Source organism: Lupinus angustifolius, unplaced genomic scaffold, assembly GCF_001865875.1.
Source record: "Lupinus angustifolius cultivar Tanjil unplaced genomic scaffold, LupAngTanjil_v1.0 Scaffold_102_10, whole genome shotgun sequence".
In the NCBI taxonomy this organism is placed as follows: Eukaryota; Viridiplantae; Streptophyta; class Magnoliopsida; order Fabales; family Fabaceae; genus Lupinus; species Lupinus angustifolius.
In genome coordinates this window covers 1-27,030 of record NW_017724719.1, presented here as the reverse complement: position 1 = coordinate 27,030, position 27,030 = coordinate 1, and the positions used below count along the sequence as shown (strand labels likewise).

The following is a 27,030-nucleotide window of genomic DNA, read 5'->3' as shown; positions in this document are numbered from 1 at the left end:
TCGTAGTGATGGTTCTCTTTATACTTGTCATTGTTTAGTTATACATTTTAAGAGGTTAGCATTGAGATGCTTACACACTAGGATACGCTGTTTGGCATGGTTGGTTTCCTTGTATTGTTTCCCATAAACAGATTTTTATGTTGTTATTCTAGATGACATAATTTTTTATTCCGACTATTTAATGTTGACTGTAATATTTATGCAATGTCACATAAAAATTTATGCAGTCCTCCATCATTTATGCGTAGTTACTGAAAAATGAATGGTGGATAATGTGCTGAAAGAGTATAAAATTCTTATATTGTTAGTTGATACATTTTTTCTCCTTTTAGGTTTAGTTGGTGATTTATTTTCACGGAGTCACCTTTTACTGTTTTCCGTGATTAAAATAGTCACTAATTCTAACTATTTCTTGTTTGTAGGTCTATATTCATTCACTCGTTTTTATACCGAGTGATTGCTGTGGTTTTCCCGGGATATTTTTGCTTTGTCTTCCGCATCATGATGATTCCTTTATTCCTGTGACGATTCCTTTATTCCTGTGATGATTATTTTATTCCTGTAACGACCATGTCTTGCTGTATCCTGAGATAGTTCCGACCTGCTGTTTATAACCTTAGTGATTGTCAGTAATTTAATTCTTGTTGTCCCAAAATTATTGGGAATGTCGTATTTCTACTCAAGGTTTAATTTTCTGCACTTGGAAAGTGGTGTCATATTGAGATAGTCCTGAAGTTCGCTAATGTTTAAAACCTCAGTTATTGTTAGTGAATTTCATCCTTTGTTCTTTAGTGTTCTTTGGAGCGTGGCATTAACCTCTGCTCAGTGTGTTTATTTTTTTCATTCATGTTGGAAAATAAATTTTCTAGTTCTATATGCAATTAGATTTTATAGTTCTATTTGCTAGAGAATATTCGGTTTGTGTTGGTACTGATTTGGAAAATAATTTTTTTAGTTCTATATGCAAATATATTTTATAGTTCTATTTGCTAGAGAATGTTCGGTGCCTTTTGATACTTGTGAAGGTTAGCGCCCTGCTTTGTGGTTTTCCTTAACATAATGTAAGAGACTGTAGTTATAGGATTTCCGTGAGATTAACTTTAGGGAGCCGACCAGTTCGGCTTCTAGATTCAGCCCATTCGTAGTTCTGTTTCAATCTAGTAAGTAGTGTGACCAGTAATAAACGGTATGTTATGGAAGTATTCACAATTTAAACTGAAATCTGAAGTTTTAATCCATAATGTAGTAACTGGAAACTGCATTGTGTGAATTAACTTGATCTTTCTGCAGAATGATGATAGAACCAAGCACAAGTTTGCCACTTTATGCACCTGTTTCTTAATTTTGTTGGATAAGTTTTTGGTTGTCATTGAATTTTTCATTTGATATAAAAATTCCCCTCTGATAAACTACTCTCCGCAATGATGGATCCATAGGCTCAAATTGGAAAGAGCGCCCAACGGTTAAAGTATGGGAGGATGGTGGTTCAAGTCTACCTGGATCCGCTGTCTCTCTTTCATATTTAAACTGATCTGTATATGAACTGTTACTTGTGGTTGGAAAGATAATAATTGGGATTGGGCTCTAGAAAGGGAGATGCTGGAAAGATGTATGACTTTAGGAATTAGCATAATAATGCTTAACCATTGTTATTATTGCAATTGATTTGCAATTCAAAGGTCTAAAGTCTATGTTGGAATTCGAGGATTTAATTTCTAAGTTAGTTTTTAATTTCTAAGATTTACTGTACATTTTCAAAACCCAGACTAAAATAATCTCCCGTTTTTGATGAAGTGCTGTAATGGGATATGGTAGTAGTGCTAAGCTTAGGTATCATGGTTCTAATATTTAACTTTATGGTCACAATTCATTCCATTTCTCCTTTAGAAATTGGGGAAGCCAGTTATGTGGTACACGTTGTGTTCCCTTTTGCAGGCTACTGAATGTTTATAGCTGGAAGGTTCGCTGTCTGAGCATCTCTGATTGCTGTGAAGTGTGAACAGCACCAAACTTACATGAATGCAGAGATTCCTGAAAAAGGAGACTAGGGTGTGTTTGCTTTGGCCATTTGTTGTTTTCATTTTCAGTGAAATCAGAAAATGAGTGTGAAAATAGGTTTGCCTTATTCTTTTCATTTCGAATTTCATAAAACATGATTATCATTTCCTGAAATTTTGAAATTTAGAAAATGTCATTTCCAACATTTTCAAAAAAGAAACAATGACATTTCATTGAATTTTTTAAGACTTTTTACTTCAGTTGTTCTATATTTTTTGTCTCATGATATTGTTAAAATAGTTTGATCAGTATGATAATATATGATTTTAGTATAAAAATTGACTTCTCTTAAATTGACTTCAACCTTAATTAAATAATTTGCATTTGAATATAATAAATTTATTTTAGTATTTATTTTTTTTGGAAAGTACTTGCAAGTGCATGATGGTTGTTATGACCTTCCACCTGTCTTTATGATAGCTAATCACAAAATCCAACTATTAAAGGTGATTAATATATTGTTGACATAAAATTCGTTAGAAAAGAAAATGTAAATATCAGATATGAAGATATTCGGTGAAATCATTTGTCTTGCCACTTTAGTTATTAAAATTTAAAATTGAACTAGTTATAAAATCAATTGTCCTCATTTGTCAAGTATATAATGAGTGATTTTGAAAATGAAAATGATAATCACAAACATGTTTTCAAGAAATGAAAACTATTTTTTGAAAATGAAAATAGGAAATAGAAAAAGAAAACATTTCTTGAAACCAAATACATCCCAAGTGTTCTTTGGTCTCAAATGGGAAAATTAGGGTTGTTCATGGGAAGGGGCATGCATTTGATAGTGATTTGTGATATTATTGTCGAGGACATACAATGTAACACACATATATGAATTTCTATAAAAAAATTATTGACTAAAATAAAAGTGGCTTATGTTTAAGAGCAAAAGTGTATAAAACTCATTTAAACTTTCTCTTTTATTAATAATTACCCATTAAACTTTATTAGTTCCTATCAATATGAATAGGACAATAATAAAATTGTTGTAACTAGACTTACAAGAGTAATATTGTAACAACACAAGTTAGTCATTATTGATATTTGGATGAAACCACTATTGAAATACATAACTCATTGAGAAAAATAGGATAATTAACTTTTCATTAAAATTGATTAATGTAATAATATAAAATAAAATAATAATAATCTAAAAGTCGATGTTAAAAGTAAATGCATGAGTTATAGTTTTTTATTTCTATTAATTTAACATTAACTTGAATCAATTTTATTAAGAATTAAAGTTTAATGAGTAATTAGTAAGAAATTGTAATTTATGATAACTAGTTACCAAAACATTAAATTTAAGGTATTTTTATAAAGTTCTATTTTAAAATATTTGTAATTCTCAGGAAAATATTCGGTTTTGATAGTTAAAATAATATTTTATCTTAACATAATAATATTACCTTATTCAAACTCACATCCACCATCTACACCACTATGATTCGGAAGCATATTAAGAATGCATGATTCAGGTTGATGTGAGCCAAATTTAGGCCACATTGTTGAGTTGTATTTAATTTTATCCTACATGTAGAATATGAGTTATTTTCCTTTCCTTATTTAAAGAATAAATAGTAATTTCCTTTTTGGCTTAAGCTGGCTGAATTATTGGTTGTATTCTGGATATTAATACTTGTGTAAATTAGATAAAAAACCATGAGATTAAAGGTGGAATGAATGCCTTCCTTCTTGGGAGAGGGTGTGTGGTTCCATATATGGTAACTTTCAATGACTCATCAAACAATGGAGATTGTTTCCTAAACAAGGAGGGGCGTAAATCACATGGTTGACTAATTTATTTCTTTCCATATTTGTTCCAAACCATCCATCATTCACATATGATTTGGAACATATAATTCAAATAATGAGGATATTTTCAACTTCAAAAAACGTGCCGAAATGGAAGCAACACACATGGAAATACATTAAGGCAAATAAATCTTTCCTTATTTGTGTCAAAAGAATTGAATATGTCCACCAAAGAGAATTGGTACACGACTTCATTGTGTGAAAGAACAAAGGGAAAATTTCCATACAAGGACAACTCAATATGACAAGAAATTTATGAGCATTATTTCTCATCAAAGTGTTTAACATGTTTTTTTTATTAGGATTTGAATTATTAGGAAAGTCCTTGAATGTCAATCAATGTATTTTACTCCATTGTTCATATGAAATCAAGGCTTGGCCGAATTCCCCACTATATGTAATCAATTTATACATTAGAATAAGATATTTCAGGTTTTGTTTGGATTAATTCCTCTTTAGTTGAGCTTTGCTTCTAAATTCTATCTTATCAAGAAAATTCATCGTGGCATTCATAGGCTTATCACTATTGGTGTGATGTCTTACCCTTAGTTCTTATCAAGGATCCTTCCTTGTAACAAACATCACTTGGCTTATCAAACAATTTTTTTGTTTGTGGCATCATCACCTTCAAATCTTTCCCATTTCTTTTATCCAATAATTATAATGTATGTTGCCTTAAACAAGTCAAGTTTGTCTCGGCCAAAAAAATGTCTAGCCTAGGCCATGTCTCAAGCAACCTTGACCAAAACTAATGTACAAATCAAGAATGATCATGAAACGAGAATCACTCCATGGAGGTTCGCGTCACATGTGTAGTTGTGAGAAATTTGTTAGATAAGAGTCTCAAATATTGTTAGTTTCTCTCTGTTAGAATTTTGTTATTTCCCAAGTTTTTAAGATGTTTTAGAAGTAATGTCAGTGAATAGTTTATTTTAACCAGATAGAGTGTCTTGCTAATTTTTGTGTGAATTAATCAAATCTTTTCTTCTCTCTTGATTGGAGTGGCTAATATGCAAAAGATGATTATAACTTCATGGAGCATGTGAATCATAACATTCAAGAATCAAGTTGAGAAGTTAAAAGAGCATTATTCCCACCACCAACATGGAAACAATCATCAAAACACTCCAGACGCGAGTGCAAGAAGTGCTCACATATATAGTTGATGGTTGTCAGACTGTTTATGATAACTTCACACGTTTTATACATGTTAGTTTAAGTTAGGTTATATATAACATCAAACACATGTTTAGGTATTTTAGGCATTAAAAAAAGTGGATTGCATAATCTAGCTCATTTTGTTCTATAATTTTATATTTTAACAAAAGTTTATATTATTATTGATCTTGTTTCTACTGATTTTCACATCCAATAGACTAGTGAATCAAAAGTGCTATGAACTCAATCTTTGAATACTAATCATATATTATTACTTTTTCCTTTTTAAAACGGATGATCGTGCAATCTATCAATTTACTATTTAACAAAAAAACTTCATTCACATACTTGTGTCATCACATCATTGAATTACCACATTATCCATGACATGTGTCATGACCTCATTGAATCTCTTTGCCTCCAAAATTCTTGCCCACAATATGATTTACATTATTATTATTACAATATGAATACATAAGTGTTCAAAATATTAAATGTTTATTATTATTATTATAATCTAAATACATAACATGTTCAAAATATTAAATGCTTCAAATATTAAACTTCCCACAAGTTAACGTGGTTAAATTAACAATTGCCTAAAAAAGTAAACGTGCATAATAATTGTATAGGAAAAAATTAACGTTTTCAAAATATTAAATTCTAATAATGATAATGATAATTGCTAGATTTTAAAATATTAACTTTTATTTGCCACAATCCTCTTTTATTTTCATACTTATTCATCACTTCCTTTCTTAGTTATTGTTACAGAAAAACAATACTGCATTATCCTATGTTGTTCATAATTTGCTTTACTTTCAGAAATTTTATCATACATATGGCACGTAGAGCCAATTCCATTGAAGAGATACTTAGAAGATCAAGGTGAGAATTATTGCCATTTGGCGTGTGGATAGATTGTCGACACCTTCCTTGGAAATGATTTTCTATTCTTCTCACATGTTTCATTTTCTATTCGTTTATACTCTTTTAATTTTTTTCTTCATTTGTGGTGGATATAATTTCTTCATCATATAAATTTCACATATTTTATTTAACAAATCTATCATCTTCTACTCTCAAACTCACTCACTCACATGTATGATTTTCTATTCTTTTAATTATTTTCTTTGTTGATAGATATATTAGAGATTGCAATTACTATGTGAGTATACAAGAATTATGGGTTGGTGGTGTTATTTGTTTCAATATTTGTAGAAGAAAAACTCATCTCCTAGTATATAATGATTAGAGATTACCATTACTATATGATTTTCTATTCTTTTAATTATTGTATTTGTTAATAAATATATTAGAGATTGCAATTACTGTGTGAGTGTACAAGAATTATGGGTTGGTCGTATTATTTGTTTCCGCATTTGTAGAAGAAAAACTCATCTACTAGAATATAATGATTAGAGGTTACCATTACTATATGAGTGAAAAATAATGTATTTATTTTTATTATGAGTTTGTTGTAATTCATTTTTAATGTAAAATTGTTCTGGAATTTTTGCATTTTCATATATGGGCAATAATAATGTCATAATTTTTTGTATTTATAATTCGTTTAAATTATTTGCGATTTCCGAATTTTATGCAATTCTCCTTATGAGATAAATTTGCATAATTATAACTAATAATTGTTGATCATGAATACTTAGTGATTTTATTTATAACTAATGGAGAAATAATATAATTAACCATTATAACAATTTTTGAATATATATTAGTTGTTAGAATAATTTATTACCTATTAAATGACATTAATGAATTCATCCTTAAATAATATAATAGATGAGATCCTTATTTTTTGAATATATATTACTTAATATCATTGTATTATTTAATATACAAAATAATCATATTTAAAAATAAGAAATCAATTGTGAGTATATTCTTATATTAGATTAATAATGGCTGACGAATCTGGTGGAAAAGTGGAAACTATTACGTTCGTTACAACTAGAGCAATAAATGTGAATTCAATGGGTGAGCAAAAAATGACAAATATTTTGTTCAAGAGTAATTGTACGTTTATGGAAATTGGTTGATTGTTACTAGAAAGAAGATTTCTAAGAAACAATATGTCAATATTAATTAAATTGAATTGAGAGATGTTAAAAAGTTTTCCTCCTTAGCCAACGACCAAGAGAATAATTTGATTTCCACTTTAATGCCGAATTTTAAGGTGACCCACAAAATTAAAAATCTAAGCAACAAAAAATATGTTACCAATGAATATATTATTAGCATTAACAACAATAACTATAATTCTATTATCAATTCTCGTGGAAGCATGATCATACCATTAATGACAATATTATTGAAGGAAATGATTACTCTTATTTCATCAAGGCTATTTCAAGTAATTTTATATAGAGGTGAGATATTATCTAATACAATTTGAATTTTATTTATTGAGTTATTTTAGAATCAAATATTTTCTATAATCACACTTTCAACAAATAAATGCTTATACAAAGCATTTATAATTGTTAATATTCTACATATACACTCAAAAATCAAGGCTAATATTGCAACTATATGAATGGAAAAAAATAATGATTCAACACATGATTTATTGATGTTATTAAATATATGTATATTATTTATGCATTATGCATAAACAAAGAAGCGACCCGTGCAAGTGCACGGGTACACCGCTAGTGTTATATGATAGTAAACAATGTTGCAGCTCTGAGATTAAATTAAAAATGGTTAGGTGGTTGGTAGTATATCTATCACCTTTTTCATTGATTAGCCATAAATTTTGTTTGGCCGAACTGGATGTCTGGCTAGTGCTTTTTTTGGTATATGAGCTGAAGTTCTTCAGGAATCTGGATGGAGTTGACTTGGACCCGTTGGTGGAGGTACTTAAAAATATTCTCCGGCGATCAAGTCAATAAGACTATAGAGGTAATGCTTGTGAGCAACAAATGAGAAACAGAAATAGATATAGCAAGTATAAATGATAATGATAATCAATGTATGTTACTTCCCGATGGAGGATGACCCTATTTATAATGGTTGAGGTGGATTTGGAAAGTACTGTTGGCATGACCGACCATTCAGACCTGTCGGGAGCTATTTTTCCCTTTGTCATGGTCGTACTCTGTACATAGTTGATTTGTAGCTTTTGAAAGGTCTGTCACCCGTATTGTATTATATTCTTGTTGTGCGATAAGAGGGTAGGTGAGGCTGTAAGATGGCGTGACAGTGTGTTGTTGGCGGTGTGTCAAATGGGGAGTGGTCTTGGACCCGACCTGGGATATCCAGTCATGAAAGGGACTGGCTTTCAAACAAGATCCTTGACCGGGCATACTTGACCTTTGCTTGGTCGAGTATGTGACTACCTCAAATAGTTAGGACGCTCAGATAATCAGGATGGAACAATCCCTCAGTCTAGTAGTATGTTCGATAGGCGAGCATGCTGGTAGACTCTAGGTGCGTCAGTAAGGTGTCGTTAACCTTCTGAGTTGTGCAACACATGGCTGACCGCCATTAAGGCTTTTTGGTTATCAGACTGTTTTGTGGCGCAAAGTACTTGAGTGTGATTTGCCGATTCATTTCTTGTCATTTTATGTCTTGGTTCATGGGTCGTCGTTGGATCGCACTTGAGTGTCTTTTGAACAGGTAGGATGCATTTTCAATTAGGCTGTGAGGGGTGGCCTTGGCCTAACTTTTCTATGAATAAGGGGGATACCTCGTTCATTTTCTTCACTTTTGTTTTCTGAATTCTATGCTACCGAACCTACTTTGATGTCGATCAACTATGTTTGTTATTTCAACTCTTTTCAAACTTATTTCTAGGTAACCTCTCTTCCTTTTTCCTTTCGCAGTCATGGTCCTTATTACTGACGTTAGGGATGAGCATGGTCCGGGTTGAGACGAGTTAAAGCTTGTCCTTACTCGGCTCTAAATATTGATCGGGTCACTTTTTTGAACCTGGACCTAGACTCGATGCTAACCCGACCCTAAATAGTGACCGAGTCAGCCTTTAAACCCGACCCGACCCTAAATAGCGATCAGGTCAGCCTTTAAACCGACCCTAGACCCGATTAAATATAATGCATACTCATTTTAGATAAAGACTTATCAATATTATTTATTATTATGAATACGTAGTTTGATATATAAAATGGTATATGTATATATATATTATTAATCATGTATATATTATGTAAAATTAAAGAATAAATGATACTTTCGACTAAAAGGGTATCATTACTCTATAAACATTTGAATAAAAATACATACAAACATGACGAGCGAGTGATCATGGGACAGGCCGGGCTGGGTCATGCTTGGTCCCTACTCGGTCCTAAATATTGAATGGGTCCATTTTTGGAACCCGAACCCGGCCCTAGACCCGATCAGACCCGACCCTATTCGGACTCGATCATGATCGGGCCGTGTCGGGTGAGCGGATAGGAAGCGAGGTCATAGGGATGGACCAGGCAGCTTTTCCGGGGAAGCGACATCAGGTCTTGGATAGAGAATTTAGTTCGGAATCTGATGTTTCTTCTCATAACAGATTGCAGATATCGAGAACATACATGGGAATGGCATATATGTTTTCGATCCCTGAGGGTCTGGATGATCCTGACTCCCGCTACTGGTGGGTTGACCGGGAAGAAATGGGTACTGCTAGTTATTTTCCTGAGAAAGTGACACTCAATGTTGTTGTGGTGGCATGTGCGTTGAACTGTACCCAACTACACTCTTTATACTCTGAAGATCGGGTTTGCCATGATATTTACGTGGATCGATGGGATACATATAGTTTCTTTATGTATGAATACTAGACCCGGAAAATCAGGCTCAAAACACTTCTGGATGGATGGTATGGGGATGTGCTGAACCTTTTGAGGGTGCTGCGTCTCAGTTGCATGCAAACGCTTGGGAATTGATCTGGTCGTTCGGGCTTTACAAAACGTGATGAGGTTCCCTTGCAATACTTGCATGTTCTTGTGGATTCCGGGTGACCCATAACACTAACCCCAATGAAGAGAGAATCGGTCGTCGTGGGTGGACTTGCCTTCAGTCGAAGAATAAGCACGCCTTGTTCCACCCATCCGACTCTTCTGCTAAAAATTGTAAAGCGAGGTTCTATCGGGTAGAAATCCATGGAGCAACCTATATGTGCTTATGGATCCCGAGGAGAGCGTCGTTTTCAGTTTTCCTAGAGTGGTAACCTCCATCAAACGTTGGGCCAAAGGTTCAGTTATGCCTTGGAGAGCCTCGAAGGCCCGAAAGTTGAGGCGACCGAAATAATGTTGGGATGGGTTGATAGTGGCTCGGGGCAATCTTGTTCGGACTTGTCGAAATGTGACGAGGCTATTGAATGTTAGATTGGTAGACAATTAGTCGAATATTTGTAACTTGTAAGTTTTTGGTTGCATACTAATTGTTTTCTCTTTTTTGCAGCTGCTATGGCTAACCATATGGAGAAGAACTGACTGTTGAGCCAGATCATCCAACGACCGAGGCCGGGAAAACAACTTGGACATGATTGCCCCTTCCCGCTTCTAGTCAATCCGGGGGGAGTTCACCTCCTGCGACTGGACGTTGAGAAGATCTTCCACCTCTTCCAACCGACCAGAGCGGGTTGGACCAAGCGACGCTGACCATTCCTACGATTCTAATGATGGTCGTTTTTGCGTCGGTACCTCTAACTGAGTAGGAGGCGCTTGCAAAGCTCGTAATTATCATTCATTCTCATGCTATCTGCCACACTATGGGGAAAGGGAAAGCTCCAAGTGTGGAGGGTCGGCCCCTTGTGGGATACTCTGTTAAGCAAGCGGTTAAAATAAACATGGCGACCAACGAGGTAAAGATTCTCTTCGACGCATCATTTGTCCGGGACATGATGAGGCAGGTCCGGGCAACTTCTATATTGGATGCGTCAATCACTAAGTACTTGGAAGGCGAAGGTGCATTAGTTGAACGATTAGGGGCGATGACTTGCACGCTGTCTGGGATCGCCATTCTGCGGGGCTGTAGAAGGTGGAGGAGGCCCATGCGACGGAAGTGGAGGGGCAAAATGCCTAGATAATGATGTCTAGCCAAGAGCTGTCCGGTCTGACCCATCGGTATGAGGAAGCCCGTCGAGCCGTCCTGACTGCCCAACGAGAATTGGTCAATTCCCAAAATGAGATGGCCAGCCTGATGGCGCATTACGAGGATGCCAAGGGCGAGATTCGCCAAATCAATGATAAGTTGAAGTTATTAGATGAGCAGGGACAAGTGGCTTGTGACTCCTACAACCAAGCCCGAGAGGAGGTTGCCCGTCTAACCAAAGAGATGGCTGCCATCAGGTTGGAGAGGGATGGGCTGGAAGTGGAACAAGATTCCATTTCCAACTGGACAGCAAAGTCGACTTACCATGCATGAGACAACACTTTTTCCCAGATCATTCTAAAGTACTCAAGCGAGGACTAGTCTTGGACAGACATCAATGCACATGTCCAAGATGGGGAATTGTTATTGGAGGAGGACGACTCTATTGTGAACCTGTCGGTCCCAAGAAAGGGGGAGTTCTGAGGGCCATGTAATAGTTGTAGGATTTTTTGTAATTTATTCTTAATTAATGAATGTATTTGTTTCATATTTGACTTGTCTTCTTTTATTTTCTGCATTGTGAGAAGTTAATTATTGTTGGTAAGGTACCTTTGAACTGAAATGACCTCATTAACATGTTTGTTTCAATTAATTTTGTCACACAAGCAAAATTGGTCGACCTTTATGCTTCGAATAACAATTAAAAACCAAAGATATATTGGCCGGATGTAACCCTTTTGATCACAGTCTGACTTAAGCAAGTCGAGTGCTTTTTTGGTTAGAGTTGACAATGTGTTACTTGTCACTTTAAAAAGAGGCTAACCCAACAATTGAATAGAACGAACTTGACTGAAAGTATTAATACCATAAGTAATTGAATCTTTGAATAAAGTAGTCTTGGTTGGGGTAACCCGAAGAATTTGAATGTAAACACCTCAAAGGTAGTAAAACAAGCCCAACTTGGAGAAGCAATAACATTGAACTTGATTGGGAACAGAAGTAATGGGAATAATTCCTTCTGAGTCTGAATAAGATAATGTTAACCAAAAGGGCTGATGATAGACAAAACTGAACTCAGAGGTAGTGATGTTTTCTCTTTTAAATCTGAGACCAACCAAGTTGAATGGTTTGAATGTGAATCGGGTCAAGGGAACAAATTTCACGCCTTGGTTGAATATTTATCCGTCATCGAAGGGGGACATGGTCCGCACATTGAGGGGTATTTGAAGTTGGGTCACCGGTCATGGGGATAAGATTCACGCCCTGAGTGATTTTTTTGACCGCCATCGAAGAGGGGCATGGTCCGCACCTTAAGGGATATCTGAAGTTTCTCCACCGGTTAGGGGGACAAGGTTCACACCCTGAGTAGTTTTTTATCATTGTTAAAGGGGGACATGATCTGCACTTTAAGGGGTATTAATGTTGAGTTGTCAACCAAGGGGGACATGGTCTGCTCCATAAGATGATTAGTTGACTGCCGTCGAAGGGGGATATGGTCCGCGCCTAGAGGGGCATTTAAAGTTAGACCACCGGTTAGGGGGACAAGGTCCACGCTCTGGGTGATTTTTTTGACAGCCGTCGAAATGGGACATAGTCCGTACCTTGAGGGGTGTTAATGTTGAGTTGTTGACCAAATGGGACATGGTCCGCTCTTTGGGATAATAAGTTGACCGTCGTCGAATGGGGACATGGTCCACGCCTTGAGAGGTATTTGAAGTTGGACCACCGGTGAGGGGGACAAGGTCCGTGCCTTGGGTGAGTTATTTGACCGCTGTCAAAGGGGGACATGGTCCGCGCCTTGAGGGGTTTTAATGTTGAGTTGTCGACCAAGGGGGACATTATCTACTCCATGGGATAATTAGTTGACCATTGTCGAAGAGGGACATGGTCCTTGCGTTGAGGGGCATTTGAAGTTGGACCATTGGTTAGGGGGAGAAGGCATGCGCCTTGGCTGAGTTATTTGACCACCATCGAAGGGGACATGGTCCAATCCTTGAGGGGTATTAATGTTGAGTTGGTCCCTGCGATAAAACGTGAAATCAACAATATCTTGTTATCATAAATTTTTGCGTATGTTACATGGGCTGTCTGACCACGAGTGGGCCAACATTACACTTGGAGGAATAAAAGAAATACAACTTTGATGGTTTTGATGCTTGGGTTGACACAACAAGTATGCCACCGTTGTAAGTTTTCAATTTTGGCGGGCGATGGGAACTTGGGTGAAGGGGCGAAATGATCTATCAGTTGCTGGATTAGGTGCACAGACCAGGAACTTCTCCCATGTAGGCCTGACAATCCATTGCCACCGTGTACACCTCATTTCTTCTTTTTATTGTGGGTTGGTCTCCGCTTGCTTTTGGAAAACTGCAGAGGCTCATTTGATAACAACTCCGAGCAGAATGTTGGCATTTGTAGACTGTGCACATCCAAATGTTAGGAGAGAGAAATTTCATACACTAGTGTGGGGTAGAAACGACAGCCTCAAGATGGTTTAGTGTTAGTCGGCCCAAGATAGCATTGTATGTTGAGTGGTAGTTTATAACCAGGAACTTGGCATGGATCGTTCTACTAAGGGGTTGATCGTCGACGGTCAACCATACATCCAGATGGCCTCATGGAGTTATGCCTTACCTAGTGAAACCGACCAATTACCCATCATACGGTAGTAGGTTATGATCGCTCAGTTCTATCTTCTCAAACAAGTCCTCGGACATTATATCAGCGGAACTCCCTTGGTCAAGAAAGAGTCTGCCGACCCTCTTGTTATTCAACTTTGCGGTGATGACTAGGGGATCATCATGTTCCCGGACGACGCCCTCATAATCACGATTGTCGAAAGAGATGGGAGGAGCATGTCTATTGACTTGAATTTTTTTGGCACGTACCTGCATAACTTCTCGTACATATCGCTTTTGAGATGACCTTGAAGTGCATCCCGTGACAAACTCTTCAAAGATGTTGTTAATGTTAGTTGGGCTCCTCTGCCTTTGGTTGTTTGGCTGATATATGTCTGCATGTCCCCTGCTTGGTGGTCATCCCATTTGGTGCTTTGTAGAAGAGTGTTTCCTCGGAGGGCTGAGTCGTCATGCCGGGGCGGTCATCTTTGCTTGCTATCCCTGCAATAAAGCGTTGTAGGTGGCCGACTTGTATGAGGTCTTCAATTGTGTTCTCTAACTAGGTGCAGTCGTCAGTCATGTAGCCAAATGTGTTACTGTATTCACAATATTTTGTTCAATCTTGAAGCGCTACCTTGATGTTTGGATTAGGTTTAGGTAGCTAAACCACGAGGATGACCATGACTTCTTGCAAAATTCTAGAGCAGTTGGCGTTCAGAGTAGTGTAAGTCGTGTATTTGAGTTTGAAGGTATCCTTGGGGGTCATCTCTTGGGTGGCCGTGGAACTTTGGTCGATTGGTTTCCTGTGAGAGGTTGTGTGTATGGTGCTCTTCGAGTGATCGAGTCGTGTAGGTTTCTTCTAAGATGATAAATTTCTGGTCCTTGGATTAGAGGTCTTCTATAGTGAGATCAATATACTTGGCTAACTCTATTCTGAAAAGGCCATCCTTGAGACCCATGACCAACACATGGACGACCACCCCCAGGCTTAAAGTTCGGACCTTCGTGGCCTCAACATTGAATCTATCTAAGTATGCACAAATAGACTCGTGCGAACCTTGCCAAATCCTAGACATGGTGTTGGACAACTTTGGTTGTTCTTAGCTTGCTATGAAGCAAATTTTGAAATGTCTAGACAAGATGGACCATTTATCGATGTTGTTGGGGGCTAGCAGAGTGAACGATTGGAGAATTATGCGCTTTAAAGTTAGTGGGAAGGCCTGACACATGATAGGATTTGTTGCACCATGGAAGAGCATAAATGCTTCAAAAGCGTCAAGGTGATCTTGAGGATCAGAGGTGCTGTCATACTGGTCGATGTTTGCTGGGAGGGCCAAATGTTTTGGCAGGGGGTAAGACACAATATCTTCGGTGAATGGTGTTTGGCCCCATAGATGTTGTGGTCAAAGATGTGGGAGTTGTTTGTGGTTTTTGTTTACATGGGTGGGTTGCTGATTGGGTGTGATTCACCAGCTAATTCAACGGTGCGTACTTGGGTGACCAGCTGTGAAGGTCGGTAACTGGACTCCTTGTTGGATTGGCGGAGTTTCTCCAGCAGACCAGCTTGTTGCTGGATTATCTTATCTTGCCTTTCCATGATCTGTAAGAGTTGTTGGGTGGTGGGCGGAGGTTGTTTTGGAGCAGTGTGGTGGTTGCAGCTAGCTTGTTGTGAGGGTTGTACTTGGGATGATGGATTGATGGAGAGTGTATGATGGTTGGGAGACATGTTTGTGGGTGATGGTTCTATGTGGTTGGTAGGATTTGCTTGATTTCTGGTGGTCACCATGGTGTAGGTAAGTCATAGACGGCGTCAATGTTCTAGTGAACAAGTTTGGTCAGACTAGAGGTCCGAGTAGTGCTTCTATGGTATCCGGGCTGGAGTTCTTAAGGAATCTGGATGAGGTTGACTTGGACCTGCCGGTGGAGGTACCTGGAAAAGTTATCTGATGATCAAGTTAGTAAGACTATAGAGGTAATGCTCGAGGGCGATAAATGAGATAGAGAAATAGAGATAGCAAGTATGAAAAATAATGATAATCAACATGTGTTACTTCCTAATAGGGGAGGCCCCTATTTATAGTGGTTGAGATAGATGGCGTGGCTTTGGAGAGTATTGTTGGCATGGACGACCATTCTGACCTGTCGCAAGCTGCTTTTCCCATGTTAGGTGGCTTTGATAAGGTCGTACTCTGTACATAGTTGACTTGTAGCTTGTGGCCGGTCAGACAACCCTATTGCATTTTGTTATTGTCATGTGGCAGGAGGGTAGGTGGGGCTGTAAGGTGGCATGGGAGTGCATTATTAGCATCATGTTAGACGGGGAATGGTCCTGGACCCGACCTGTGATATCCGATCATGAAAATGGCTGGCTTCCAGACAAGCTCCTTGATCGGTCGTACTCGACTTTTACTTGGTCAGGTATGCGACTACCTCGAATAGTTAGGACGCCGGGATAACCGGGATGAAACAATTATGTTGTTCCTGGAAGTGTACCTATTATATTAACATCATTTTAGATTTTGTTTGCAAGTTGATTTTTTTAAGGATAACAATGTAAAATGAATGACTTGAAAGTTATGAAATAGACTTATAATATCTAAAATCTTTCATTTCTTTTTCCTATCTAAAACTTAACTCGCAAATGGATCGGTAAGTACTTCCATGTAACAAGATGGTTCCATAACTTCCTGTTAGCTATCTATGCTTTTCTCTCCAATCACATTTTTGTAACTATGCATGGTACTAATTTGGAGCTTGTTATCATTTTTTCATTCTCATTAACATGTGTAAAACCTATGAATGTTACAATTTTATTGAATAACAACATCAAAATCATTAAAAATAATTATACTAACTTTTGTTTTTTAAAAACATAAAATATTAAAGTTGTGTAACATTAAACATACAATTTTATATATAATACTTTTTTTTTCTAAATATGGTTGAGTTCCATATTACTCTCTCCCTTAATTTACCACATGTAACAATTTATGAAAGAGAATAAAGTTTCTTATATTAGGAGATAAGTTATCTCTTCTAATTATTAAATTGGTGACATATGTCTCATTTAGCCACTTTCTCAAAAAGCATTTCGAACAATCTAAAAAAGTATGACACATGTTATAATTTAAATGACTGACTGACATAACTTAACTAATGATATGAAGATGTAATATATTCTTTTTATACTAGTAGGAGACTAGTGCATTCGCACGAGTGATAATGTGTATTGCACGGATTTAGTTAAAGAATAATAAGATAATTTATTAGTAACAGTGTGATTAAATATTACTTACAAAGATTGATTTTTATGTATTTCATTGTTGATGTAAATGTTGAACAATGAGGTGATATTGAATCTGTTATTTAAAAAATAATGTGTTAGTTAGAAATAAATATTTGAAACATAATGTAATATAAGTTGTATAATACTTGTTATAGATTTTGAAAAACTTATTTATAAACAATATTTGTTAGTCTTGAGTGGTTTATCATCCTTGTCATGAATCAACATCTTCAATCACTTTGTGTTTTGAACTCTTGAAACATCTACGTACAATTGACCATGATTGAATATTGGTCTAGGTAAAGACAACCCAACACTTTCTAATGTTTGACCTTGTGATTTATTGATTGCCATAGTGTATGATACAATTATAGAGAACTATCTCCTGATCAGCTTGAAAAGTCGTAGAGATTGGAATGATGACATTGATAAACGACCAATATAATTGGTATTTCCAATGTTTTTTCGAGTCAGGATCTTTGCCTCAAGTACATCATTAGTCATCTTAGTAATCACCAATCTTGTATCATTACATTATCATTCTAACTGGTCTAAATTCCTTAATAACATAATTGGAGTGCCCATTTTCAACTAGATCTATAATCTGGAAGGCCACATGTTGCAAGTGAATTTAGAAATCGATTAGTTAATATGTTGAATGTTTTACTTTCATTAGCATTAGACATATCAACTTCATTTGAACTCAAGTATTCTTTTTCATCACCTATAATTATTTACATTAGAATATTTATTAATATGAATATAATAAATGTAATATGTTTAAGATAATGAATATTTAAACAAAAATTGAATATAATTTACCTAAAATTTTACCAAGAACATAGTCATTGATTTGATTAACAATATCAATTGTTGATGCAAGTATTGCTCTATATTAAAGAAATTGTTCGTCCTTATAATGGTCTTGTAAGTTTGGGTAGGTGCTAGAGGCTATAACATCATTTGAGTTATCATAATCTACAATCAGAAGTTTTTCTGGAATATCAATTTCAACAATAACATCATTAGATTCAGATAATTTTTCATTTCCCATCTTTAATATCCATTCAGAGAATTGCTTGATATATGTTGTATTGTCATGATTTTGTAGACGCATGTTCTTTGTAAGAGTTAAAACTGTACATTGATGCAAAAAATAAGATGCATTAATTGTTGCATGTACAATATCTGAACGATAACCTCTTGAAACCACTTGTAAGATTTGTCTAAAATCACCTCCATATACTACAACCTTTCCTCTAAACAAAATTGAGCCTAGGAATGGTAACAGGATGGGACAGGGTCAGATTTGCACATACCCAAACCCAAAAATTAAAAAATCCGATCCCGAACTCAACAGGGTTAAAAATAAAGATACCATCCTCGAACCCGTCGGGTTTCTGGTAACCCGAATGCGAAAAAACCCCGAAAATTACAATGTACTAAGGAAAATATGATATCATTTTTGTTTCATTTTTCTGTTCTTGCAAAATTCTAGAGCAGTTGGCGTTCAGAGTAGTGTAAGTCGTGTATTTGAGTTTGAAGGTATCCTTGGGGGTCATCTCTTGGGTGGCCGTGGAACTTTGGTCGATTGGTTTCCTGTGAGAGGTTGTGTGTATGGTGCTCTTCGAGTGATCGAGTCGTGTAGGTTTCTTCTAAGATGATAAATTTCTGGTCCTTGGATTAGAGGTCTTCTATAGTGAGATCAATATACTTGGCTAACTCTATTCTGAAAAGGCCATCCTTGAGACCCATGACCAACACATGGACGACCACCCCCAGGCTTAAAGTTCGGACCTTCGTGGCCTCAACATTGAATCTATCTAAGTATGCACAAATAGACTCGTGCGAACCTTGCCAAATCCTAGACATGGTGTTGGACAACTTTGGTTGTTCTTAGCTTGCTATGAAGCAAATTTTGAAATGTCTAGACAAGATGGACCATTTATCGATGTTGTTGGGGGCTAGCAGAGTGAACGATTGGAGAATTATGCGCTTTAAAGTTAGTGGGAAGGCCTGACACATGATAGGATTTGTTGCACCATGGAAGAGCATAAATGCTTCAAAAGCGTCAAGGTGATCTTGAGGATCAGAGGTGCTGTCATACTGGTCGATGTTTGCTGGGAGGGCCAAATGTTTTGGCAGGGGGTAAGACACAATATCTTCGGTGAATGGTGTTTGGCCCCATAGATGTTGTGGTCAAAGATGTGGGAGTTGTTTGTGGTTTTTGTTTACATGGGTGGGTTGCTGATTGGGTGTGATTCACCAGCTAATTCAACGGTGCGTACTTGGGTGACCAGCTGTGAAGGTCGGTAACTGGACTCCTTGTTGGATTGGCGGAGTTTCTCCAGCAGACCAGCTTGTTGCTGGATTATCTTATCTTGCCTTTCCATGATCTGTAAGAGTTGTTGGGTGGTGGGCGGAGGTTGTTTTGGAGCAGTGTGGTGGTTGCAGCTAGCTTGTTGTGAGGGTTGTACTTGGGATGATGGATTGATGGAGAGTGTATGATGGTTGGGAGACATGTTTGTGGGTGATGGTTCTATGTGGTTGGTAGGATTTGCTTGATTTCTGGTGGTCACCATGGTGTAGGTAAGTCATAGACGGCGTCAATGTTCTAGTGAACAAGTTTGGTCAGACTAGAGGTCCGAGTAGTGCTTCTATGGTATCCGGGCTGGAGTTCTTAAGGAATCTGGATGAGGTTGACTTGGACCTGCCGGTGGAGGTACCTGGAAAAGTTATCTGATGATCAAGTTAGTAAGACTATAGAGGTAATGCTCGAGGGCGATAAATGAGATAGAGAAATAGAGATAGCAAGTATGAAAAATAATGATAATCAACATGTGTTACTTCCTAATAGGGGAGGCCCCTATTTATAGTGGTTGAGATAGATGGCGTGGCTTTGGAGAGTATTGTTGGCATGGACGACCATTCTGACCTGTCGCAAGCTGCTTTTCCCATGTTAGGTGGCTTTGATAAGGTCGTACTCTGTACATAGTTGACTTGTAGCTTGTGGCCGGTCAGACAACCCTATTGCATTTTGTTATTGTCATGTGGCAGGAGGGTAGGTGGGGCTGTAAGGTGGCATGGGAGTGCATTATTAGCATCATGTTAGACGGGGAATGGTCCTGGACCCGACCTGTGATATCCGATCATGAAAATGGCTGGCTTCCAGACAAGCTCCTTGATCGGTCGTACTCGACTTTTACTTGGTCAGGTATGCGACTACCTCGAATAGTTAGGACGCCGGGATAACCGGGATGAAACAATTATGTTGTTCCTGGAAGTGTACCTATTATATTAACATCATTTTAGATTTTGTTTGCAAGTTGATTTTTTTAAGGATAACAATGTAAAATGAATGACTTGAAAGTTATGAAATAGACTTATAATATCTAAAATCTTTCATTTCTTTTTCCTATCTAAAACTTAACTCGCAAATGGATCGGTAAGTACTTCCATGTAACAAGATGGTTCCATAACTTCCTGTTAGCTATCTATGCTTTTCTCTCCAATCACATTTTTGTAACTATGCATGGTACTAATTTGGAGCTTGTTATCATTTTTTCATTCTCATTAACATGTGTAAAACCTATGAATGTTACAATTTTATTGAATAACAACATCAAAATCATTAAAAATAATTATACTAACTTTTGTTTTTTAAAAACATAAAATATTAAAGTTGTGTAACATTAAACATACAATTTTATATATAATACTTTTTTTTTCTAAATATGGTTGAGTTCCATATTACTCTCTCCCTTAATTTACCACATGTAACAATTTATGAAAGAGAATAAAGTTTCTTATATTAGGAGATAAGTTATCTCTTCTAATTATTAAATTGGTGACATATGTCTCATTTAGCCACTTTCTCAAAAAGCATTTCGAACAATCTAAAAAAGTATGACACATGTTATAATTTAAATGACTGACTGACATAACTTAACTAATGATATGAAGATGTAATATATTCTTTTTATACTAGTAGGAGACTAGTGCATTCGCACGAGTGATAATGTGTATTGCACGGATTTAGTTAAAGAATAATAAGATAATTTATTAGTAACAGTGTGATTAAATATTACTTACAAAGATTGATTTTTATGTATTTCATTGTTGATGTAAATGTTGAACAATGAGGTGATATTGAATCTGTTATTTAAAAAATAATGTGTTAGTTAGAAATAAATATTTGAAACATAATGTAATATAAGTTGTATAATACTTGTTATAGATTTTGAAAAACTTATTTATAAACAATATTTGTTAGTCTTGAGTGGTTTATCATCCTTGTCATGAATCAACATCTTCAATCACTTTGTGTTTTGAACTCTTGAAACATCTACGTACAATTGACCATGATTGAATATTGGTCTAGGTAAAGACAACCCAACACTTTCTAATGTTTGACCTTGTGATTTATTGATTGCCATAGTGTATGATACAATTATAGAGAACTATCTCCTGATCAGCTTGAAAAGTCGTAGAGATTGGAATGATGACATTGATAAACGACCAATATAATTGGTATTTCCAATGTTTTTTCGAGTCAGGATCTTTGCCTCAAGTACATCATTAGTCATCTTAGTAATCACCAATCTTGTATCATTACATTATCATTCTAACTGGTCTAAATTCCTTAATAACATAATTGGAGTGCCCATTTTCAACTAGATCTATAATCTGGAAGGCCACATGTTGCAAGTGAATTTAGAAATCGATTAGTTAATATGTTGAATGTTTTACTTTCATTAGCATTAGACATATCAACTTCATTTGAACTCAAGTATTCTTTTTCATCACCTATAATTATTTACATTAGAATATTTATTAATATGAATATAATAAATGTAATATGTTTAAGATAATGAATATTTAAACAAAAATTGAATATAATTTACCTAAAATTTTACCAAGAACATAGTCATTGATTTGATTAACAATATCAATTGTTGATGCAAGTATTGCTCTATATTAAAGAAATTGTTCGTCCTTATAATGGTCTTGTAAGTTTGGGTAGGTGCTAGAGGCTATAACATCATTTGAGTTATCATAATCTACAATCAGAAGTTTTTCTGGAATATCAATTTCAACAATAACATCATTAGATTCAGATAATTTTTCATTTCCCATCTTTAATATCCATTCAGAGAATTGCTTGATATATGTTGTATTGTCATGATTTTGTAGACGCATGTTCTTTGTAAGAGTTAAAACTGTACATTGATGCAAAAAATAAGATGCATTAATTGTTGCATGTACAATATCTGAACGATAACCTCTTGAAACCACTTGTAAGATTTGTCTAAAATCACCTCCATATACTACAACCTTTCCTCTAAACAAAATTGAGCCTAGGAATGGTAACAGGATGGGACAGGGTCAGATTTGCACATACCCAAACCCAAAAATTAAAAAATCCGATCCCGAACTCAACAGGGTTAAAAATAAAGATACCATCCTCGAACCCGTCGGGTTTCTGGTAACCCGAATGCGAAAAAACCCCGAAAATTACAATGTACTAAGGAAAATATGATATCATTTTTGTTTCATTTTTCTGTAACATTTCTATTTTCTCTTGTATTATTTTATTTCTTTTATGTTTGAAGATCCAATAGTATGTAAAGTAAAATTAGAAACTAAAAACTATGGTCACATGATAGAAATTTCAATTTTAAATTGAATTATATTACTTCAGGACATGTTCGGGTTACAGTCTTTGTTCTACCAAACCCGAACCCGAAAATTAAACCTGTGTAAAACCTGAACCTGATCCCAATCACATCGGGTTTTCCCCGTTATATTCGGGCGGATACCCACGAGTTTGATTTTCATTGCCATCCATAATTGAGCCATTTGTTGTTTCTATGATATCACAAGACTTTTATCAAGTGCTTTGAAGCAAAACTTATGGATCATTGAAGCTTCATCCCATATGATTAATTTAATTTGTTTCCATAACTATGCAAGTTCATACTTCATATCCTTGATGAATGTTGCAAAATAAAATAACTAGTAAGACTAATATCTATGCATTATTAATATAAAGATGCCTTATACATATTATCCATCGTTGATGATAATTATTGAAAATGAATAAAGAGTTGATGATAGAGTAAGATTGTATAAATTGTTTACACTTGCTCATAACTATGTACAGATTATTGAGAAAAAACATATTTTGAAACGGTGCACCATATCTCTCCCTCCTACCTCTGCCACCAACATCGCAAGTGCTTAAAGCGGATTAGGTTTTACTTGCTTAAGAAAAATGACCCTCCCTTCACGTCTAACCTTGAACATAGTTATTTAGTTCTCATCACTACTTCCAAAGGTAACTGCATTTTCCAAATTTCCACAATATATGATTTTTTTTCTCTTATTTCATTGTAATGCAATTGTGATTGATTGAATTTCACTGTAATGTTGCCATTAAATTCTATAGAAGAAGAATATTTGAGGAGATTCTTAAAATGTTGTATCTGCAATTAATTGGTTTGAACAGTTTTTTGTTGACATGTTGATTGGTTATATAACTAATATAGTGGATACAGGATAAACGAGTCTTTTATATGTAGGTTTTAGAATGTTTGAGGATCTCACACCAAAATTTGAAAGTTCATAAAGCTTGTATGTTGGTAGAAGGTTTGCAACTTAGTGCACAAAAGTTGTAGTTGAAGTAGTTAGTCATGCCATTTCATGGTGTGATAGCAATAATGTGGCCCCTAGTCGTTACGGAAACTCCACCGTGGAGCATTTTTTTGTCACATAAGTTGATACTGAGATAGTGGCCTATCATAGCTCATTCACAACTATTGCGGCTTCTACACGGAATGGGGAAGTCATCTAATACAAGTTTTTGCTATTCAGTAGCCCCACCCTTCATATACTTCCCTGTTTTGTGTAGTTTTTTAAAATTTTATTATTTTTCCTTTTATGCTTGATAAATTTTGTCTTTCCACCTTTCAACTATGTGCGACTTTTATTGTTATTTTCACGATATTGGTTGCCTTTTGGTTATCATATTTTTTTTATAAAAAAATTTAAACACTTTTTTAATACTGTTATATGTAATTACTTTAAACAATATATATTGTTATACACACAATTTTTGCAATTATATGTATTACGTAGATGATGTGTGTTTTGTAAACTATAATATGAGACAATTTTCTAAAAGTATAATATTTACTATTTTAAAGTAGAAGTTGTCTTGTTATCTACCATAGTCCACTCCATATTGCTATCTAGGATTCACTAATATGGTTGCACACTTGTAGTGGGAGAAGGATTGCAGCTTTCTTGTGCGTGTAAGTTGGCATGAGGCCAAACAATGTTATACCTTGATTTGTTTTCCTAACTATTAGTTGTATTTATGTAAACATACGAAGGAGATGAGGTATTCCTCAACAATGTCTTCCTATGAAGTTCAAATTTGGCTATCAAAACCACCTTAGATCCATCACCCTTGCAACATAACTCACACCAACGCCCCTACATTCCATTTTTTTCATAGTTTTACCAACCAACCATATACGTAGCAACTTGCCATGAAATTTAGACACAAGAAAATAACTAGCTTGTTATTCCTATAATTTTGTGTGTAAACACAATACTATCATTTTGTGATAAAAAACTCGAAGCTCAAAATAAAATTTGTTATAGGAACTGATGCTTGCAACACGAGTTACTTCAATAAGCTATTGAAGAATTACATAATGTGGTATAAAACATAGTCTATTTTAAGGATTGTATATTGTAACACCCCGAAAAATACTTCTAAAAAACATTGTGGAAAATGAGTAATTATTTTTTTTAAATTGGTGATATAAAATTGTTCCCTTTTCAAATCTTCATTTTCCGGGACATCACTTTAAGTAACTCGAATGTGGAAAATCAACTTATCATTATCGAATGATAACTTAACCTGATTCATAATTTCCTGAATAACACAATGCATATAATCAGTTAAGTCATAGTTAGTTCATACAAACTAAGTCAACAAGACGGAAACTACATCGCCACTATCATAAACAAAATCAAAAAGAAACATAGCCCCCCACCAAAAACAAAAAGGGGACCACAAGCTGACTCAAAAGATTCCAGGAATGTTGGACCCCTCACTCGGGTCCTCCTCCTCTTCCGAGTCAGACACGAGGTCGATCACCTCCACCGAACTCGTTACATTTATGAGCTCAATGACCTCGTCCTCTTCTTCCTCTTCCTCCACTTCATTACGCCATAACCCCGCGGCATAATTCGGAGGGGATGACATTCTCAAAACCGGAGCCTTCTTGTAGGGACCTCCTCCAAGAATCCGGCTCCTCTTGGCTCTACTGGATGACGGAGCATCCACACAATCTGGCCACATCCTATGACCGTGGGAGGGAACAACGCCATCACTCCTCACTGTCGGGTATCGAAGTCCATCATATGGAGACCTCAGCCTCCTTGGCGGCAAGGTGAAAGAAGTGACAATGTAGGTGTCGGGTTGAGGGATCAACATCGATGACCCGTTGCACACCATGTGCAACGACACACTGCAGGGGCCTGTGTATGTATATCGGTGACCGTCACTATCCCATTGTCCCATCGGGGACATCGTGAAGTGATATCCTCAAATGTGAGTGTTGTTGTTGGCCATCTGCATAGCAAATATATACAAAACAAGAACAATACAGCAGAGAGAGTAAGACATCTAATGAACATAAATTCATTGACGGTGTGGACTTACTCATAATATCACACTCAGACATAAAATATATTTTCATAACTTACCATTTATTCCAACATTACCAATATATCAAGTAATATAGTCAACATTCTACTCATAACCATATCGCATGCATAAACGTAGGAATACACAATGCTTGTAACTCACATGTGGAATTCACTTCCACAATGGTAATGTATGTATGATATATCATGGTTATCCACCTTTCACTTATATCCATCCAACATCCTAATCGGAAATAATCGAGAGTACATACCAAGTCGTTTTGTACCACCCGAAATAACATATCCTCGCAAGGAATTAACAATAGATCGATCGGTTCCCTCAGGAACAGTCCTACCCGGACCTAGGTCGTACAAACGCTTTCTGGGCATCCCTCTCATCGATCTCGAATGCAATCCAGGGGTTGTCAGAGATTGCCTAGTTTGGCCTGTGAGAACTGTCCAATCCAACATGGTACCTCCCCAGGAATACAAGGGACTCGTCTCACCCAGACTCTCCCTCAAGACATTGTTGGTGAATCACCATCCAATCAGTGCCATCCCTACTTACATCATGGTGCTCTAAGTCGTCCCATCATTTCCTCTCCACTACTTCATGGTCACAATGCAATGCATTCTTAGTCAAAGTCAAATGCAAATGTAATAATGAAACACATGATCAACCCATCCTAAACTCTCCCGATAAGGAATGCTTCTCGTGGGACCCGATATTACGTCAACCGTACATGCTCAAGGTAACATCTCATTCACAACAACTCATAACCGGATTAATCCTGGACGGTCACATGACCAGGCCTCTTACGGTCGGTCGATCGTTGTTCCGTGATATCATGTATCCTTACTAGGGTACCCCCTTAGTTCACGACCTCAAGTTAGATACTTGCCCAACAAGGCATAATCACAAACAATGCTTTCATACTTTTGTAGAGTTATGCTTCTCATCTAAGCCATGATCTCATTACACAAACTTTATATCCCAACACACCCTACCCGGGTTCATCACATTGTTCACAACATTATCTTATTTCAATCTTTCCACTTTGTCCCTCGCCAAAGCAGGGACTAGTCGCCCAAGCGACAATTCATTTTTAAATATTAAATAAACTGAAGCCTTCCTCGCCCAAGCGAGGCTTCTTCTCGCTCAAACGAGACATCTCTCGCCCAAGCGAGAGAGTTACAGAAACTCATTAAAATCATGGGCTTTCTCGCCCAAGCGAGACCCTTCCTCGCCCAAGCGAGATTCTGTCGCCCAGGCAAGGGAGTTCCAGAACCAAAACTTCCCCT

At 36.3% G+C, this 27,030-nt stretch overlaps 1 long non-coding RNA gene across 1 annotated transcript; it reads right to left on the bottom strand.

Moving 5' to 3' along the window:
• Positions 1–2,484: 2,484 nt before the first annotated feature.
• On the bottom strand, positions 2,485–23,473 carry LOC109339769. Its single transcript, XR_002106711.1, has 3 exons — positions 23,237–23,473; positions 7,703–7,706; positions 2,485–2,495 (listed from the first exon to the last, which is right to left on the bottom strand). It is a non-coding gene; the product is annotated as an uncharacterized LOC109339769 (long non-coding RNA).
• Positions 23,474–27,030: the final 3,557 nt, after the last annotated feature.